Genomic DNA, 21,437 nt, shown 5'->3' with positions numbered 1-21,437 from the left:
AGTTCATGGGGCTTCTAAAATACTTAATTTACATATGGCAATAACTTCTATACAGGGAAAACCTCATTCAATGATGTATATTTTAATCTGATTCCAGAGAAAAGATGTTATAGTTCTGAAAAATCCACAATAGATTCACATCAAAATATTCTTATTGCCCGAAATGACCAAGAAAACACAGGTTTTCCACCAGCCAGCACCACACCATACAGACGTGGAATCATTGGTTGTAGCAAATGGAGAAATCCCAAATACTGTAGATAAATTCACTTACCTTGGCAGTATACCCTCCAGGGATGTACACATAGATGATGAGGTTGATACATACACTGCCAGAGCTGGCTCAGTGTTGGGGAGGCTGTTTCAACAATCTGGCTAGCAGCTGCTGTGGGGGTAAAAAACCAACACAACCCTAACAACAAGCATGCTGCCAAAGGCCAGGTTCTTTTGACCTGCTTTAGTAAGGAAAGCAATGTTAAGGGGTTGACAAGCTTACTTTAATTCAGCATACAAATACCATTCACTTAGTTCAGGGGAAAAAGCCAGCACCCTGAACTTCGGAGCAAATACAAACAAATTGCAAACATCAACAGACAGACCAAATACAATTCACAGTTACTAACATCCGGGAGCTCATAACAAGGGTGCGCCCAAAGTCACTCGCGCCACCAAGGCTGTGGGTAAGAGCGCCTAAAAAGAGAAAGCCAACCCCTGATTTTATATCTTTTTCAGGGTTAAGGGTGAGTCATGCATGAGACTCACCCAAGTGACCTAGAATCATCACAAAGAGGTGACTTAAATCCACGTGGTCTAAAAGCCTCTGATGTCCCAAACATGTCACTCAAACTCATGTGTAAACTAGGCCCTCCCCTGAGGCAAGGGGGCAAGGATTCCCAAATCTAATCGAGGAAACAAAGACCAAACACTTTAAGGGCACTTGGTTGAACTGAGTGCTAACAGCCCATTTTGTTTACCAACACAGAGGCTCTGAAGGAAAATGCGGAGGTTTTAGGCTGCCTATCAAACTGAAGGTATACAGAGTTGTTGTCCTGACCTCATTGTTGTATGCCAGTGAAACTGTAAGGCCAATCTGTAAGTAAAAGATCTTTCCTGCCTATTGAATAGGCCTCAGGTGGGGCCAACAAAGGGAGGCCTGCTTAGAGGCAGGCCCATGCCTTTGTGATGCTGATCAGGGATTAAAGACTCTTCCTACCCACTCAATAGACCTCTGGTAAAAGGCCTGATTAGAGGCAGGCCCGCACTCTTTCATTAACTAGGTATGAGGCTCCAGACCCACAGTTTTTTGCTAAGTAGGCTCCAAGCCCTCAGTGTCCTGAACAGGGTATAAGAGCTCTGAGGTTGGCATTTTGCCTTTGGGGGCACACTCATTGAAAGAGTATTGGTAATGAGACTTCAGGTAAGCTGTTGAAGCAGCCTCTCAGGCTTTGAAAAACCCAGATGTTGGTGCTTGTCTGGTAACTATGTATTTTGATTCGGTCTGTTTATATAATGTATGCTTTCAATTTCTGTTTATTTTTTCTCTGAAGTTCAGGGTTCTGGCTTTTCCCTTTGAAATAAGTTAATGGCACATGTATATTTAATTAAAGTAAGATTGTTAACCCCTTAAAGTTGCTTTCCTTAGAAAAGCAGATCAAAAAATCTGTGCTAGCAGCCTTCCTGTGTACTGGTGTTATTGGTCTTGCGCCAGTAGTGGCAAGCAGCATTGTTGTTACAGAAACCTGGGCAGTATACTAGAACCATGCTGGGAAACTGAATTGCTTCCATCTGAATTATCTTAGAAAGATTCTGAATATCACCTGGCAAGATAAGGTCCTGGACAATCAGGTCCTTTCACAAGCTAAACTGCCAAGCATTCAAACTCTGCTATAGAGAGCACAACTCTAATGGACTGGCCACATTGTTTGAATGTCAAACATATATTTACTAAAAGGCAGGCACTCACATGGTAGTCAAAAGAAATGAGATAATGACACTTTAAAAGTCTCTCTGAAGACCTTTGGAATCAATTACAAGATACGCCAAAGATCTATCTATCATGGTGTGCTATCATCAAAGAAGGAACTCTGCTCTGTGAGTGAAGCAGAATTGTAGTACCTCCAAAAAACATAAGATGCATAAATTTAGTCATCTCCACTCCAAATGTTCATATAGACTATTTGTGCCCAACCCGTGGTAGAGCCTTCTGAGCTCATGTTGGTCTGATCAACCCCAGCTGGACACACTGTACCTTAATCCAAACATAGTTATGTCATTTTGGTCCTCTTCAAGAACAAAGGACAACAACCAGTAACTAGGCAAATAGTTTGGATTGATTAATTTTTAAACAGATCAAAGATCTTTTAAAGAATAATTTTTAATAGTGGTATCTCAGTAGTGAGGCATCTAGGTAGCCCAGCAGACATAGTCTGGGCCTGGAGCCAGGAGATCATCTTCTTGAGTTCATATATGGCCTCAGATACTTACTAGTTCTGGGACCTTGGGGGAGTCACTTAACCCTTTTTGCCTCAATTTCCTCATCTATAAAATGAGCAAGAGAAGGAAATGGCAAACCACTCCATTATCTTTGCTAAGAAAACCCCAAATGAGGTCACAAGGTGTTGGATGTGACTGAATAACAAGAACAATAATATATCAGTAATATAAATCTCGTTATTATTGGAAGAAAAATCATCAAGATGCACAATGTAATTGACATGCTCATTTCAAAAGAATCTGACTTTGATTTATTTAACCTAAGATTTTATTCTTTTTTTTTTAAAGCAAGGAGTTACATCCATGCTGCCTGATTTTATGGAGCCTTATTTCATAATTCAATTCAATTTAAATCAGCTAAGCAAACATTTATTAAACTTTTCTTTCAGTCTTGCCTGACTCTTCATGACAGCATTTGAGGTTTTCTTGATAAAGATATTGGAATGGTTTGCCATTTCCTTTTCCAGCTCATTTTGCAGATGTGGAAACTGAGAAAAACAAGGTTGACTTGCTCAGGGTCACGCACAGTAAGTGTTTGAAGGTGGATTTGAACTCAGATCTTCCTGACTCCAAGCCTGGTGTTCTATCCACTACACCATCTAGCTGCCCTATTTATTAAACACCTAAAGGCTTTTGGTTAGATTGATACCAATATAAACCATTTAATTCTTTCAGACTTCAAGGAGTTTATATCCTATAGTGATGAATTTAAATCAAGTAAAAACCAACAAGTGCCTATTATGTGCTAAGAAATACAATCAGTGCTAGGGATACAAAGATAAAAAGGAAATAGTCCCTGGAAGTATATTAAATACTAAAGTGATAGATATAAAAATAATTCAATAATTTCAGTCAATCAGCAAATATTTTAAATGCCTACTATGTGCTAGGCATTGTATTAAGCCCTGAGGATCGCAGTACAGAGAAAGAAATGATTCCTACTCCCAAGGAACTTATAATAATTCTGAAAGATCATGTGAAATGTATCCTTCAATTTATGGCTTACACTACTAATAGAAGAAGTAATTTTTCTGATTGTGCCATGTTTTTCATTTTTGTAGTCCTTTGTTTGCTAAATGGCTTGAACACTTTGTAAACTTCAGCCACACAGCTGTGTTCTTTCAGAGACATTTCAACAAATCTTCAGTATGCGGACTGCTTATATAAGGACATTGTGTGGTTTGGAGAACCAGATATTGAAAATGCTCATCTGTTCCACTGATATACACATACATATACATACACATACACACATATATGCATGTGCACACATGTGTGTATACATATAGACATTCATAGATGTATGTGAATGCACAGATGTATTTGTACACACACAAACCAGTGTTTTTCTCTAATGTGGATATAAATGCTGATACATATACACATGTGCTTGCATATATGAGTGTATCAGAGGAGCAAGTGACTGTTTATTTTATTTCTGACTCTCCAAACTGCACAATATCCTCATGTAACTGGTCCATATATTGAAGATCTGTTTAAAATTCTATAAGAGCACAGCTGCATGACTGTAGTTTTACAAAGTGTTGTGTCATTGTAAAAGCAGAGTTGTAAAAATTATCTCTTCTTTGTATACATATATATTATGTACTAAGTATTTATATATTATTTACTCATATATGCATATATATTCATATATATGTATGTAATATGCACACAAATGCCTAAATATGGATGTGCATGTAAATATAAATTTTTAACTATAAACAGATATTAATAAAGATAGAGATAAAGCTGATAAGGATAAGGATGTAAGTAGAGAGATGGAGACAGATGGAAATGAGGATTATAGGGATAGGAATAGAGATTGAGATGATGGAGAGAAGGATAGGAACAGAGATAGATGTAAAGCTAGAGATAGAGCTTATCTAGATAGGGACAGTAGAGATGGAAGTGGTAGGGATAGGTGAAGAAAAAGAGAGATAATATTGTTAGGGATAAGGAGAGGAGTGCAAATAGAGATAGAGCAGATAGGGATAGAAGGAGGGAGAGAGAGAGAGAGAGAGAGAGAGAGAGAGAGAGAGAGAGAGAGAGAGAGAGAGAAGAGGTGGTCGCAAAAGTCTTGGTGCAGTTTTAAGCTATGTAACTTAATACTTTTGGAATCCCACATATTTATGTGTTTGAATGTATGTACTCATGCAGACAGGTATGTAGATTTTTATTGCATGCATGTATGTACAAGACTGTGTATGTATATATTTATAAAACAGATGATCATTTTGAAGTTCTATTCCTCCAAATTGCATGGCATTTTCTCATAAGTAATCTAGATATTGAAGATTTGTTGACAACTCCATAAAAGAAAGACAGCTGTATGACTATAGTTTTACAATGTGTTCAAGGCATTTAGCATATGAAGCGCTGGAAAAATGAAAAGCAAAGCTCAGAAAAATTATGTCTGATAGAAAGTATAATTTCTTAAGCTTATACATATATACATATATGTATATATGCATAAATATATGTGAATGCATATGTTTATATGCAAATGTGTATTACTGTTTTTCTCTGTAATTATATATCATATGTGTACTTATGTAATTACACATATGAGTCTCAGTGGAGCAGGTGACCATTTTTTCTGCATGTACATATGCATATAGATTATAGAAATATATTTATAAATGTATACGTGGTTACTTATATATGTGTATGTTTGTGTGCATAAGGAAGAAGAGAACATTAATGTTAAGAACAGACATTCAGAGGGGTAAAGGGGGGAATTGTGAAACAAGTAGCCTATAGACAGTTACAATACATAATATAGTGAAGTGTATAGGTGTAATATATAAGATAAAAGTGTAGCATTTGGTTTTGGCCTAGAAATCAAAATTATGAAGTAGATAGAATTGATGACTTTTTTTCAGGAGTCTCTTTTTTCCTTCTCAAAATACTTTTTTCTGTCATTCTTAATGTTTTATACTTTTAGGGGTAAAAGAAAATAAGACAATAAAATCAAAAGAAAAGAATAGTGTTGAAATAGCAAAAACTAGATACTCAACAAGGGAAAGCAGAATAACTACGAAAAGTTCCAGAGAAGTTAAAAAAATAATGAAAGAATTAAAGTAACAAATAAACTAGAATTTAGAGGCATTAATAAAGAATTAAAGGGAAAACAATAATATATGTTGCTGAGAACATACGGCTGAAAGCCTTAATAAAGCAGTGGGTCTGAGGTTATCATAAAAATAGAAAGAATATCTATGGGCTATTCCCATGGAGGAAAATGAATTATAAGTACTCTTGAGGTGAGGCAAATAAGTGAATTAATATTTGTTAGAATTGTTTATTGTAATTAAGGATAATTCAAATGAGAGGTGAGTTGGAAAAGGGAGGACCTTTAGATCCCACTTTACTTTGGGTTCTGCAAGAGAATTGCAAAAATAAAAAAAATAAAATAAAAAATCCAGGCATCTGTTTATGGTCTAAACAGGGGAAAGGGGCAGTGTATCTTTTTGTGTGTGAGCATGGGGAGATGGATCATTTATTTTAAGCATAATAATCCATAGGTATTTAAACCAGATTTTATTTTTCACGGTATAACTCAGACATCTGGGCCCTAGTGGTGGGAGAGATTGAAAAGGGTTTGACAGGGGTGTGTTTGTATGGGAGAAGAAAAAAGGAAAACTGATTAGGATTTAATGGAGGAAAAAAAATTCAAGCCTTACATATTTGATTATAATGGACTATAATTTTCCTCCTAGATAGAAGAGAATGTCAGAACAGTTAAAACTGGGAACAATTCGTTACCTTCAACAAATACACTTAAAGGAGGAAAGCACATGCTAAGTAAAAGTAAGAGCCTGGAATTAAATTGATTTCAATTCAGCTAAATCCACAAAAAGAGAAGTTGCAAACTTGATGTTCGATAAGACAAAAATAAACAAGGCTTCTTTCAGGAAGACAAACAAGGAAGCTAAAATATGCTTAAAGGCATCATAGATAGTGGTACAATATCAAAATTAAATATACATACACAGAATGACATAGCATTAAAAAATTTAATGAAAAAGTTAACTGAATTGCAAAATAATGAAATTATTAGGCCAATTTTAAATTTAATAATGATTATGCAAATCTTGATAAGTCTAATTATTTTGTTAGAAGTATTAATCGCATTCATGCCTATTAAGTAGAAGTGGCATTTGGGAATAAATAACATTACTCAGCAGGGTGTACAGGAATTCTGTGCCCAGTTTGGGCACAGCCAAATGCTCAAAATTTCCTTGAATTATAATGGAAGGATACCTTGTGAGGCCGTAAATTATGAGAAAGGATTCCAGGAACGTTTAATTCACAGTTTAGGGATTTCTAAAGGCAGGAATAGGAATTCTAAGTGAAGAAAGTTTTGAATAAGTATGCATTTAGGGAATGCAATTTATTAATTTTATTAGCTATTTTAGAGTCAGTCTAATGCCTCCTTTCCCTGCAGAAAAAAATCTCGTCTTTAGTGTGCTCTCCTTCTCTTCCCCCTCTTAACCAATTTTCTTGACTGTTTGGGCCTCTCTCACTTCACCCATGCCTGCCTTTTCTCAACTGCTTCTCTCTTCCATTTTCATTTCTATCCCTAATAGATGTGATCAATTAATCCATGTTTTAACACCCATGGGTCTAGAGTCTTACTGTGTTACCATTCAAGTAATTAATTTGAAGGAAAGTTTCTTCATAGTAAAGAAATAAGTAGATGTTCTTGTAGGAGTAGGGCTCCACCCACTTAAAATTGACTACCTTTGTCAAGTGAAAATGGTTGTTGTCCTTCTTTCTTGAACATCACTAGCTGGAGTCAAGTTTCAGTGTGTCCAACTGTGGCTGATCAGACCGATATGAGCTTGGAATTCTCTACCAGAGGTTGGGCACAAATAGTCTGTGTGAACGTTTGGGGTCTATTCTCTAAATTTGCTCATCCTGTCTTTCCTTTGAGCTGTTTCACTTCTGCTTTACTCATACAGCACAGCACCTTCTTTGATAGAGGCATGCCATGCTGAGCAATCCTGTGCCAGTGTCTCACACATCACACAGTCAATTCCGAAAGTCTTTTAGGGGGACCTTGAGAGTGTCCCTGTATCACTTTTTCTGACCACCCTGTGAATACTTGCCCTGTCTGAGTTCTCCATAAAATAGTCTTTTTGGCAAGTGTACATTTTGCATTTGAAGAGCATGGCCAGCCCATCGGAGTTGCACTCTCTGAAGCAGAGTTTGAATACTTGGCAGTTTAGTTCGAGTAAGGACTTCAGTGCCTGGTATCTTATCCTGCCAGGTGATCGTCAGAATCTTCCTAAGACAATCCAAATGGAAGAGATTCAGTTTCCTGGCATGGTGCCGGTAGACTGTCCAGGTTTCACAGGCATACTACAATGAGGTCAGCACAATGGCTCTGCAGACCTTCAGTTTGGTAGTCAGTCTAATACCTCTTCTCTCTCACACTTTCCTTCAGAGCCTCCCAAACACTGAGCTAGCTCTGGCAATGTTTGCCTCAACCTCATTATCAATGTGTACATCCCGGGAAAGTGCACTACCAAGGTAACCTTCTGCAATGAATCACTCAGTAGCAATCTCACACGGACTCTGTCTAGACATTTCCTTGAATCCTTCGAAGTCATTAGTGAGAGACTAGGTCAGCTCCTGAGGACTTTCCATTAAAAAAAGAAGTAGTTCTTTCAGAATTAGATAGAGATTCTAAAGAGAGTTCTAAAATCTGGTAGCTTTGGGAGAAATAGCAAAAAATTTGAAAGGGGGTTGGACCAAGCTGTGGCGAAGAAGGGAAATATTGAGAAGGGTCATTGGTTATATAAGCATCTTGGAGGAGAAGACGCAGGCTGGCACTAGCAGCATATCCATGTATTCAAGGACCGAGGAAAGGATGGGAAAAGGAAAAATGAAAGGTCTGCACTTTCACCCAAATTCTCTTAGTGGTCTTTATGCACCAGCATGACAATATCATCTGCCACTTCGTTACCAAGATATTTCTAGTAACCTGATTCTCTCCCTCCCTCCCCCCACTCCTCCCTCAATCACAAATGGGGAGAAGTTAACTAGAGATAGACACAAATGTATATTTAGGCAGAGAGCATAACAGTTATCATTTATATAGAATCTTTTACAGGAAGCTTTTCCTAACCCATTTTAATTCAAGTGCCCTCCCTCTTAATTATTTCCTGTTTACCCTATGTGTGTGTGTGTGTCTATATCTATCTATATATTTATATATAATAGAAATATATTTATATCTATATATTATATACGTTGTTTCTCCCATTAGATTGCAAGCTCCTCAAGGATGGGGACTGTCTTTTCTCTCATTTTGTATCCTCAATGCTTAGCACAGTGCCTGGCACATAGTAGGTACTATGGAAATGGATACCTCAGTTTATTTTGTATTATTTATTAGTTAAGAATTGTATCTATTAGGGGCAGCTAGGTGGCGCAGTGAGTAGAGCACTGGCCCTGGAGTCAGGAGGACCTGAGTTCAAATCCGGCCTCAGACATTTGACACATACTAGCTGTGTGACCTTGGGCAAGTCACTTAACCGTGATTGCCCTGCCAAAAAGCAAAAAAAAAAAAAAAGAATTGTATCTATTCACTGGAATCAGTACTTATAAATTAGAGAGTGATTTAATTTTATAGGCCTTAGTGTTATAGTTTAAAAGAGCTGAACTTATCCATCTCTCTGGATCACAGTCTGGATTCAATGTATCCTACTGGAGGAAGGAAAGAGGGAAGATGGGTAGACATGAGCATAAAATGTTCTGCCTGGTTATAGGCTTAACACCAGATTGCTCTGGTATAGGGCACTGCCTAAACACTGGGCTTTCCAGAAACTGTTGATCAACTCTGTGTTTTCCCCATTTGCAGTGGGTCCTGGACAACCTCAAATGTAAGCCCACTCTCACCTCTGATGTGGGACAATTACTTTCTTCATTCAGTTTTCATCACAAAACTATTTTAGCAGCTCGTATAGACTGTTATCTTTTCTATAACAATGGTTGCTCTGACTGTCAAAGGTATCTCAGGTTACTGAGGAGCTTGTGATCTCACATTATTGGCGATTGCTAGCCTTGCTAATAAATCGATCATGCTTGGAGTTTGTGCCTCAGTGTATTTTTATTGCAGATTTTTATCCTGACAGTGCTGAATAAGTGTTTATTGGTCAATTTATGGACCTTAAAGTGTACAAAGAACTTTACATATGTTATCCCATTTCATTGTCTCATCAGCCTTGGGAAGCAGGTACTATGTTTAATTGCATTTTATAGATAAGGGAGCTGAGGGTGAAAAAGATAGAGTGAGGTGACTATGGTCACAATGCTAGTATGTGTGAGCCATATTTGAAGTCAGAGCTTCTTCCTCCTAGTCCAGCACTCACTTACTTGCCAATTTTAGTGATTTTCCTAACTGGGAATTCAGAGTAAAGGTTATTGAACTAATAACATTTTTTTTTAAATAGTGAAACCAAAAGAGGAGGAAACCATGTGGCCTGCAAGAATAATTACATTCCCCCTAGGCTTAACATAGCTTAATTATTTTAACAAGGGATCACATTTTGAAATGGAAATTTCCAAATAATATTATGTAATTATTTTCATTTATGGCCAGAGTGTATAAATAAGAGGTATATACTTCAATACTATGAATTTAACTAATCTTTCCTTGGTGCATCTTTAATTTATGTTTCTGTGCATGTACTATGATGGAAATAGACCTTGACAGCAAAGACCCTGAAGGTGTTTTAGTTATATTAAGAAATTAGAAGAAAGGGAACTACTTCTAGACTTATTGACTGACTTGATATTAGTAACAACATACACTGTATCCCAAAGTCTTAATGCAGTTTTAAGTTGTTAAAGCTATTTAAGGTATTAAAGTTTAAAACTGCACTGAAACTTTTGGGACACCACCTTATTATAGCTATAAAGGTATTTAAGGTTTTGAGGCTTGAGTGAATGAAAACTTTTGGGACACCTTGAATATTTGAATATTTTAAAAAGCTGTTATTTTACTAGTATACTCTTTACTAGTGTGCACAGCAACACTTTCTAGTGTTGCTAGAGTGATTTAGAGATTTACTGTGACCAAAAGAATTGCTACCTGTTAGCCAAATGTTTGTGGGAACAGCCTCTCCAGTGAGGGCAGTTGATTCAATATAAACTTTTCTAGCTTTGGTAGTACCTGCCACAGCTTGACTGTGCTTTACCATCAGAGACTTCAAGAACCACAACATCACTTCCACGCCTAAAGGAAGCACTGACATAAGACCACCCTGTAGGTCCTTTCAAGATATTAAATGAAAATTATCTTAATATAATATAATTTGAATATGAACTGCACAAAAGCAACTTTCCTAAAAAGGAAAAATATTATCTTTTCCATAGTTAGTCTCTAGGAACTTTTGTCAGCAAAAATTGTACTAATTGGGAAAGAACAAGGCTGCATTTTATCATTCTTGGTTTCTAGATGGATTCTAGTTATCAGAATCAGTTCTCAAACTGACTACATTAAAATCATTTATAACCTGATGTCTAACTGATATGGGGCATAATTGAACAACATCCCATGGTCAAAATTCCCAGCCAACTAATCTTAATACACATTAACTATTCAAAGGCTGATTCTGATTAAACTCTTTTTCTTGCTAATTAGAATGTGAGCTTGTTAAGGTTTTTTTTTTCTTCTTCTTTTAATCTGTGTCAAAATGCTATTCATTAAAACACAGGAAGTAGTTTAGATTATGTGGATGACAGTCTTGATCTTGCAATTTTCTTTCTTGTCAAAGGGAGAAGTTATTTGCACGTTTCTTTGACCCTGAAATAGGCAGAGAGCACTGTGAGATGCATCCTTGTGGCTAAATTTGCAATCAAACACCCTCATAGTCATCCATCAAGCAAGAATTATCGCAAGATGAAATATCTAAGGGTAGACAGAGATACACAAGTTTCTCTCAGATTCACAAATAAGCTTTATGTCATTATCTGTTTATCGTATTGGTCTATAAATACATTCTCCAAGCTCAGATAAATGGCCAGCTGGTTTAGTATTTATGTCCCTGGAATATGTTAAGAGCAAAGTTTTATGACCTCTATTTATGATGGCAGACAGCGCTACCTAAAAATCCACTTTTAAAATCTTATTACTGTCAAATTCTTTATGTAGACCAGTGATTTGACATTCTTGCATGAGTGAACATTAAAGCTTTTGCCTTTTTAACCTCCTGATCCTGGAGCATAAATCATTTATAACAGATTCTATTCTCTGTGTCTTTTCAGTGTTATTGGATTCTTATCTTTCATTCCAGTCTATGTTTCCAATTTAATTTATTCAAAACTTTGGTTCCGCTTTTCTTGTCTTACAATGGGATGCAAGGAAAATGAGGATATGAAACATTGGGGGAAGAAAAAAAATACTCATTAGGTACTTTGACTGATCTCTTTGAAGAATCTCTGTATTTAAAAAGATGACTAGTAGGTCACTTTGTACAGTCATTTAATGTCCCAACATTTGTATTAGATTCTATGAGGCTATGATTAAAAGCTGGATAGCTTTTATTGTTGCTGTAAACATTACTCTATTCATACGACATAAGACAAGACCTATACAAGAAGGAAACCTCTTCCCTCCCACCCCCACCACCCGCTGTAATTTCCATGCCTTTCTTATGCTTACTATTGCAGATACTTATTTCTGCATATTGAATTTGGTAACTTGTGAGGAAAAAGGTGTTTGCTAAAAGATATGACCTATTTCAGGTGGTTTAAAGCTAATCAATAGAAATTCTACGAATTGAGAGTCCCTCTAATTTATGTCATATTTGAAGCTTTCCATCTATTAATCATGACTTCTGAAAAGAGAGTCTGGCTAGTGAAAGAAAACCACTGTACTGTCTGTAAATATTTTAAAATCTCAATGCAAATAATGTATCACTAACTAGATTGGTAGGTGAAAACAAGGAACTTTCTAATACGATCTTTTAAACACATTCCTGTGTTAATTAAATCTTCATATGTTACAACAGAAATGAACCTCAAAACATCCATTCCACTGTCAGATTTTTTTTTTTTTATGAAGGATTCTCATCTTACTAAGTAATGGTTATTTGATTTGTTTTATCTCCAAGCAATGTGACTTCTTTCATTTTATTTTTCGTCTAATCTACCAATAGACACAAATATACATACTGAAATTATTTTTATATTCTCTATTACTGAATTATTTCCTTCACACAGATATATTTTTCAATTTTTCTCCAGTAATTTCTTCACAGAGGCAAGTAGGTGGCACAGTGGAGAGATTTCTAGGCCTGGCATCAGGAAGACCTAAGTTCAAACCCAGCCTCAAATGCTCACTAGCTGTGTGATTCTGGGTAAGTCACTTAACCCTACTTGCTTCAGTTTTCTCATTTGTAAAATTAGCTGGAGAAGGAAATAGCAGACCTCTCCCAGTATCTTTGCCAAGAAAATTCCAAATGGGTTTACAAAGAGTTGAATGTGGCTGAAGCGACTGAACAACATCAAAGTCTTCATTTAAATTGAATTTAAATTGCAATGAAATTAAAGATACTGATCATAATTTGACATAGAATTATAAAGGGGCACATTCTCTTCTTTAAAAATAATAATGTCAAAGAAATAGAGATCCTTTATTAAAAAATAAAATAAAATAAAAGATCAGCAGAAGATCAGAAGACCAGTATGGAATGCTGCCTTCTCATTTATTTCTGACATTGAGAAATGGGGGGGAAATGCAATTTTTCAGCTTCTTATGTACTTGGGTTTTTCTTGAACATTCTCCATTGAAAGAAAGGTTTTTAATTCTAATTGATTTCTATCCCCCCCCCCAAAAAAAAAGATAAAGAAAAATATAAAGAAAAAAAGGATTTGAATAATTTAATAACAACAAGTAAAATTTTTATAGCTGTCACTATGTGCCAAGCATCATGCTAAGCAATTTGCAATGATTATCTCATTTGATCATCATCAGGAGCCTGGGGTAATTTCTATTATTAGCCTTATTTTACAGATAAAGAAACTAAGGCCTATAGAGGTAAGTGATTTACAAGTATTAAGAATCTAAGGGCAGATTTCCCTACTTTGCATCCCTCTGGTTTCAATTTGGTGGAACAAGTTGCCCCTCCCAGGATAAGCTTAGCCTTTCTAATCTCATCATCATTCTACTAACTCAAGCTTTGATTGACACCACCTCTATCAGCCTCATCTAACCATTGATAGCCTTCCTTTATCAAGTATAGACTCTCAGCTCACTCCACTTTGCATCTGCTGAGTCTGTCTTTTGTCTAAGCTTGCTTACACTTTTCCTTCTTCAATCTTTGCTTGTAGTATTCCCTATTCCTTATCTCTCCTCCTGGAGGGGAGCTATTCATCTCTTGAATTCATACTCACTTTATAAACTCAACTCAAACCTTAGTTAAGTCTTTCTGTTAATAGTTGGATAGCAATAACATAAAAAGATGTATACACTGGCAGATGTCATTATTTGATTAGTAATTTTTGCTTAATACTTTTAGGGGGTTTATGGAGGGGGGGGGGATTTTGTTAGAAAGTGGTTGTTGATTCAAACTTTTATCTATATCTTCCATTAAATTATAAAATGAGATCAACCCAAAATTCCAGGGACCTTTTCAAGTTCTTCAAACATTTTGTGGATAGCAACAGAGCACAGAATTGTGACTGGCCCATCTTTTCCCAACAGACACTGGTTAGAAGTGTTTGATAATTTCTTTTCATTTAAAGAATAAATCCTACAGTCCAAGAAAATAGTTCTTTTTCAATAATTCTTATGTGAGATTTTCTGGCAACCTGTTCATCACCACCATGCATTCTTTTTAGACTTGGATTCTTGCATAATTCACAGCTAGAAACTTTATCAGGGATGTGCTGGTAAATGATTAACAATTGGTTCTCTGAAGAAAAGAAAGAAAGTAAAATGTGCACAGAACTGTTTAAGACATTTTTTTAAGTTTGTCTACATTATTAACATTTTCTCCATCACTCTGGTTTAGGCAATCAGCAAAATAATGAATCAAACCCTTATTGCTAATTCTCTAATTTCCAAGGTGTAAATCCTCCCACAGACTGTTGGAGCTGGCGCTAGCATTCTCCTGCCTTAATCCATTGTCCCAAATACTAGTTGCATCCTCTCTTGACCTTCTTTTTCCAACATTCTTTCCTAATTTGTATCAGAAATGGTTGTCATCAATGCCTGATATTTATTATTATTATTGGTATTGTTATTATAATCTCTCTCTCACACATGACACCTAAATCTATTTTTAACTGATTATTTGGCATGAGCCAAATAGCTTCATAAACAAATCAGATTTACTTGGCAATCTATTCTTTAGTCATCAGTACAATCATTAAAAAACTGGACTACAAGGTTTTGTTCATAATCTTATAAGGAAAAAAAAGTCAAACAATTGCCCAGAAACTTTTGTAAAAAAAAAAAAAATCAAGATTTATTTTCCTTTTAAAATATTTATTTATTTTTGACATTCTTTCCTCCACAATACTTGAATTGTTTCTTTCTGGCTGCTTGCAATATTTTTTCCCAGACTGAGGAGCTCTGGAACTTAACTACAATATTCTTTGGAGTTTTGATTAGGGGAACTCTTTCAGGAAGTGATTGGTATATTCTTTCAAGTTCTATTTTACCCTCTCTATCTAAGATATTGAGGCAGGTTTTCTTGATAATTTCTGGAAATATGTCTAGGCTTTTTCTGTGATCATGGATTTTAGGTAGTCCAATCGTTCTTAAATTATCTTTCCTTTGTTTATTTCCTAGGTCAGGTTTTTTTTTTTTCCAATGAAATATTTCACATTTTCTTTTATATTTTTATTCTTTTGACTTTTTGATTTTGCTTGATTTTTTCTGGAAGTCTCACAGACTCTTTAGGTTTCACTTGCTCACTTATGATTTTTTTTTTTTTTTTTGCTTTTTGGCAGGACAATTGGGGTTAAGTGACTTGCCCAAGGTCACACAGCTAGTACTTGTTTCTGAGGCCGGATTTGAACTCAGGTCCTCCTGACTCCAGGGCCGGTGCTCTACTGACTGAGCCACCTAGCTGCCCCTCACTTATGATTTTTAAGGAATTATTTTCTTTCAGTGACTCTATGTTCCTCTTTTTTCCATTTGGCTAATTCATTTTTTTTTTAAGGAAGGAGTGTGTGTGTGTGTGTGTGTGTGTGTGTGTGTGTGTGTGTGTGTCTGCTCAAGCTTGTGCAGGAGAGTCTACACCTCTTTTTTCTATTTGGCCAATTCAGCTTTTTAAGTATTTTTCTTCAGTGAATGGTTTTGCCTTTTTGACCATTATGGCAATTCTATTTTTTAAGATTTCAATTTATTCACATTTTTTGTGCTTTTTTTATAGAGTTGTTAAATTTATTTTCATAAATTTATTTCATTACTTTTGTTTCTTTTCCCAGTTTTTCCTTTATCACTCTTATCTCTTTCTTTACGTTTTCTAGGAATTCTTGTTGTGCTTATGTCCAATTAGAATTTTTCTTTAGGTGGAGAGCTTTGGTTATAGCTGTTTTCATGTTATTGTCTTCTTTTGAGTTTGTCTTGGTCTTCCCTCCCACCATGTATGTGTGTGTGACACACACACACACACACACACACACACATACATACACAGTGATGGGATTAAGCCAGTTGCAACAGGCTGGCAGAACCCATGTCTAATTTTGTGTTGAGTTCAGTGAATGGTTGTTAAAATGGCACTTGTAATCAGGGTTCTCTCTAAGGTGGGTGCCTGGGCAGCTGCCCAATGTGGAGATCACAAATATATATTCCCTCCTATCCCCCTCCAAAGGTGGTGCTATGTTCTAGCCTAGGAATGGAGTCCAGGATGGAGGCACAGGGGAAAGCAGGAATGCAGTAATGAAGTGCCAGCACAAGATGGAAGGAGGAAGGGAAGGGGAGAGCCAGGCCCAGGATGGGAGGGCTGGCTACAACCCCAGCAGAAGCTGCCATCACTAGGGTGGGGGTGAGGGAATGAAGAGGGGTGATAGCAGCAGCAGCAGAGGCTGAGATGGGCTTAGACCCTCCACCCTCCCCATATGCTAGTGAATGAATCACCCACCAAGTTGTGCCTCCAGGGGCCAGCAGTGAAGCTAGAGGGCTGGGGCCATGTCTCTTAGAGTAAAGGGGAGAAAAAGCAAGCGATTACTTTGGGCTTCCTCCCAGGGCCTTCTGCCTCCTGCCTGCTTGCCACTCCTACTGTACCTAGTGCGAGGAGGCAGAAGGTGCTGATGGTGGAAGCCACCCAACCGCTGCCCCACCCCCCCCCACCCCTCCACTGCACCAGACCACCTTCACCTTCTGGCCCTTACACACCTGGCCTAGCCCTTACTGACTCTGCTCCCTCTGCTAGTACCCTCTCCCCTTCTTGTAACTTGCCTTTCTCCCTAGGCCTGAGCCCTGACCAGAGCTGGTCCAAACTGATCCTGATGACTGAGGGACTCTTGTGTCATGGAAATCAAGGATGCCAAAGACTCAAAGGGAGTGTTCCCTGGGAGGCGGAAGGAGGGGCGGTGTTGGCTGACTCCTGGGAGAAGTTGGGCTGTGAGTCCATGGGTACAACAACCCTATGTATACAACCCAACACAAGACCATTTTTTCTGAGCTAGTCAAGTGCCTTATCACAAGCACACTCACAGAAACACACAGAAACACACACACATTCATACACATTCACCAACATTCACTCACTTCTACACATTCATATATACTCACAAATACACATCCACACTCAGTCACAGACTCATATACATTCACATATGTTCACTTACACACTCATATACATTGATACACACCCACACATACATAAGCTGACACGTACTCACAGACTACACATATTCTTACACACACACATACATACACATTTATACACATTCACGAACATTCACTCAACTGTTATTAGGGCAAAGAACTGGTTGTTAATTTATTTGAATCCCACCACTGTACACACACACACACACACACACACACACACACACATACCCACACACACACACACACACATATACATATATTTATAATCATGATCTTTTTCTTTGTTTGCTTGCTCATTTTTCCACCCTATATTTTGACCTTTAACTTTATATTAAAGTTGGGCTCTGCTGACCTGCAGCTAGGCAGGCATTATCCCAAGCCTCAGACTCTTTTTTGGACTGCTATTTCAGAGACAGTTCTTAGGGTTTGAAAGTTTTTAGTACTTTCAGAGTGGTATGATCCTGGGAGAGCGGTGGCTACTTCTCTTTTAGTCTTTTCTGTAGTCTTTACTCAGGAAAGGCTCCTCATCTCTTGCAGCCACAAATGCTAGCCCAATCTTTGTCGTAGAATTGTGACCAGGGCTCATGCTCCCTTGTGACCACCACCTCACTTCTCTCCAGCCTGGAAGCTGTGACCTAGAACTACATATTGTCAATAGAGTTGCCAATCAGTTCCAGCTATACCCAGGTCCAGTAAAGTCCCCATAATCTCTTTCTGACCCGTTGTCCAATCTTCCTACTATAAGCGGGCTAGAAGTTTGCAAAATTGTTTCTTGTGCTGCTGCAGCTGCTGTTGCTGCTGCCACGTATGTGAGCTCTAGACAGGCTTCAGACCTGGCATCAGAAACTTCTTCCACCAACCTCCTAAGTTGTTCAAGGTCAGAACAAGGTCTCACTCTGTTCTTTTGTTTGTTCTGCCACTACAAAGTTTGATTTGATGTGTTCATTTAAAGTTCCTTGAAGGTGAATGCTGAGAGAGTTTAGCTGCTTTGCCACTAATTATCCACCTTGGCTCCACCCTCATGGACATTTCTTTTTTAATGTTATTAATTAACTTAGCACAAGACTCTACTTTCTGCTTTTTTTTTTTTTTAGGAAGTAAGAAAGTCAATGATAATTGTTCTTGAAAGAAACTTGGTTGGGAAAATGTATACATTCAGAATAAGTATAGAGCCTTTTTGTGACAAATGCTTTGAAGCAAGTGTTCAAGAAAACTTTTTGCTTGTGAAAATAATGACACCTACTATGCTAATGAAGATCAGATAGAAATGCATAGATCTATAGAAGGTCACCTAGCCTAAAGGCATCTTAGAAACCTTTTTCTCTTTTCAATCCATTATTTTTCTTAAAAATTAGAAGGTAGAAAAGAGTTTTCTTTTTGTTTTTGTCTACTTTATTTTTGTTTCATTACATCTTCCAAATTAACTAAAATTTTGACATCAGTAAAAAAAAAAAGTCTTTCCCATTTTGTTTACTGAGTTCTCATCTCTTTCCTTTAAACTGATTTTACATATGAAGCATAGGCACATCAGTAGCTACATTAATCAAAGAAAACAAAGTCAGAAGCAACAATCATACTAAATTGATTGCCATCATGCAAGAAAACATGAATTTGCAGCATTATACAAATTTTAATCATGTAACTCACTTGTTCCAAAAGCAACATAATTTTAATAAGCAATTGCTGCACCAAAATTAAACAATTTGACTTACAAAGTTTTTCCATCAGTTTTTAGTCTTAATGATAACAATACACAAAAGTCATTAGCAGAAACTTTCAAAGCAGACTATAGTTATAGAAAAAAAGAAATCTGGTTCTTTTTCTAACACTGTTTTATATTGTCTATTATAATTAGCATAACAACATCTTCTTTTAAAAATATAATACCATTGTGCTTTATTTTAATTAGGGTATTTGATTTTTACTTCTTCAGGTACATTTGGGTGATAGATACTTCCATGAGGTTATGAGATACACATTGTTAAGTTAATCATCTACCATGATTACTAAAAATCCTTTGCATTATTAAAACACAGAAATAATTTTTGGTTGATTATGTGGCTGATTATTAATTCCTTAATTGGTCAGACAAATCCAAGTTAATCATTTTAGAAAATTTTCACAGATTACAACTATTCCTAGATAACATTTTTTCAACTTGGGATTAGAAGCCATTGTGAAGAGTTGAAAAATCTTAGTCCAATAAGTATTTTGTAAAAGAAGTGATCTCTGAAAATTGTCACCCTCAAAATTCATATGGATTTCACCTTAAGTCTAAAGCATATGAGTGGTAAGCATCCCTCATGTGCATTTCATAATACATATACATGATACTTATATATATACATATATATACACACATATATTATGTGTGTGTGTGTGTGTGTATTCTACAAAGTCAACATGAAGTTCAGTCAGTAGCAGAAGATTCATTATCTGAACTTTCTTTAGCATTTGCTTCACCTTCCCCATCAAGCACTGGGGCATCTGGCCTCTCAAGAAGCTCTAGGCCCAGTTCTTCAGATATCATTTTGCTTCTTATTGCCATAGGAATATCCTTTTGGGATATCTCGCATGTATTGAATCCTTAGCTACAATTAAGATCTGTTCTGTTTCTATTTCTCATTTCTGTGGTCCAGTATTTTGTGTACTGTTCTGCTCAGACTAAGAAGACAGAGATGACTGTTGACCTGAAGTGGCTTCAGGATCATTTGTAACACCATTGACATTTGTAGTTGATATTTTAAATTTGACATCTTCTAGACCTGGAATAGATACTTTCCCCCCCCCCCCCCAAAATTGAGTCGTTTCAATTTGTTGGATCCGAAGAGAAGAACTGACAGCTTCTCTTCACAAATTGTAGAAAATCAGTTGAGATATTACACTGTACGTACCACAAACTGGTTTAAAAATAAACTAATTTGTATATTCAACACCATCACAATTAAATTACCAAAAGTTATTTTACTGAATTAGAAAAAAATAATAACAAAATTCTTTTGGAAAAACAAATGTCAAGAATGTCAAAGGAAATAACGAGAAAAAAGTATAAAAGAAGGAGATTGAGCAGTACCAGATCTTAAACTGTGTCATAAGGCAATAATTATCAAATTTATCTGGTACTGGCTAAAAATAGAAAGGTAGATCAATGGAATAGTGTAGATATGCAATTTATAGCAGTAAATAAACGTAATAACCTTGTATTGATAAGTGTAAAGACTTAAGAATCTATTATTTGGTAAAAAAAAAAATTGTTGGGATAACTGGAAAGCAGCATTGTAATAGTCTTTTTCTGTTGAATTGCTGTTACCTTGGCCAGGTTTATACCTGACCCCATCACAGGCAGTCCATCCTTGTCCATCTCTCCAGCAAGCAAGTCCCATGCCCCCTGCTTTCCCAGCCTCAAACCTGCAAGCAATTCCTGAACAACACCCTCACCTAAGGTCCCATGTCCTTTCCTAAAATATCTTCTTAATAATATTCAGACTATATAAAAAAGTCTCATTTTTAAAAAAAAAATCAAAATGCACACATAAAAACAAATGCTTTAAATGACTAAAATTCTAGGAGTCACATTTTAATGATTTTTTTTTGAAGCCAACTTAGATTTTCTAACTTCTACTCCCAGAAACGTCAATAAAGACGTTGGCAACTAGGTGATGCAGTAGGTAGAAAGCTAGGACAGGAGTTGGGAATATTCAAATTTAAATCTGGCCTTAGATCCTGGGAAAGTCACTTAACCACTATTTGCCTCAGTTTCCTCATCTGTAAAAGGATGTTGATTACACCAACCTACTAGGGTTGTTGTGAGGATCAAATAAGATAATAATTGAAAGATGGCCGCATGAAGGCAGCGTCTTACCGGAGCTCTCTCACAAGGTCTGTCAGATTCCTATAAAAAAGTGAATTTGAGCAGATTTGAGAGAGTCAGAAACCGTGAGCAGTGTGCGTGGGGCAAATTTCCGAGCCAGGAGAGTTTGAAAGGCCGGAGGAACGAACCTGCAGGCTCGGAGAGTGCTCGGTGTGGAGCTGCTCCAGACCAAGGTGGAAGCAGCTGGCCGAGAAATCCACGTGGGAGACGGGCTGGGAGAAAGCTGGGCGCCCGGAACCGGCAGAGATTCCCAGGACTCCCAACACAGTA

General features: G+C 36.9%; 1 pseudogene; it reads right to left on the bottom strand.

The window, feature by feature from the left end:
- Nucleotides 1–19,706: 19,706 nt before the first annotated feature.
- On the bottom strand, nt 19,707–20,657 carry LOC118835460 (annotated as a pseudogene).
- Between the last annotated feature and the right edge of the window lie 780 nt (nt 20,658–21,437).

The sequence above is a fragment of the Trichosurus vulpecula genome, chromosome 2 (assembly GCF_011100635.1).
Source record: "Trichosurus vulpecula isolate mTriVul1 chromosome 2, mTriVul1.pri, whole genome shotgun sequence".
Taxonomy (NCBI): Eukaryota; Metazoa; Chordata; class Mammalia; order Diprotodontia; family Phalangeridae; genus Trichosurus; species Trichosurus vulpecula.
The sequence above is the reverse complement of the archived record's forward strand: the minus strand, read 5'-3'. Positions and strand labels throughout refer to the sequence as shown.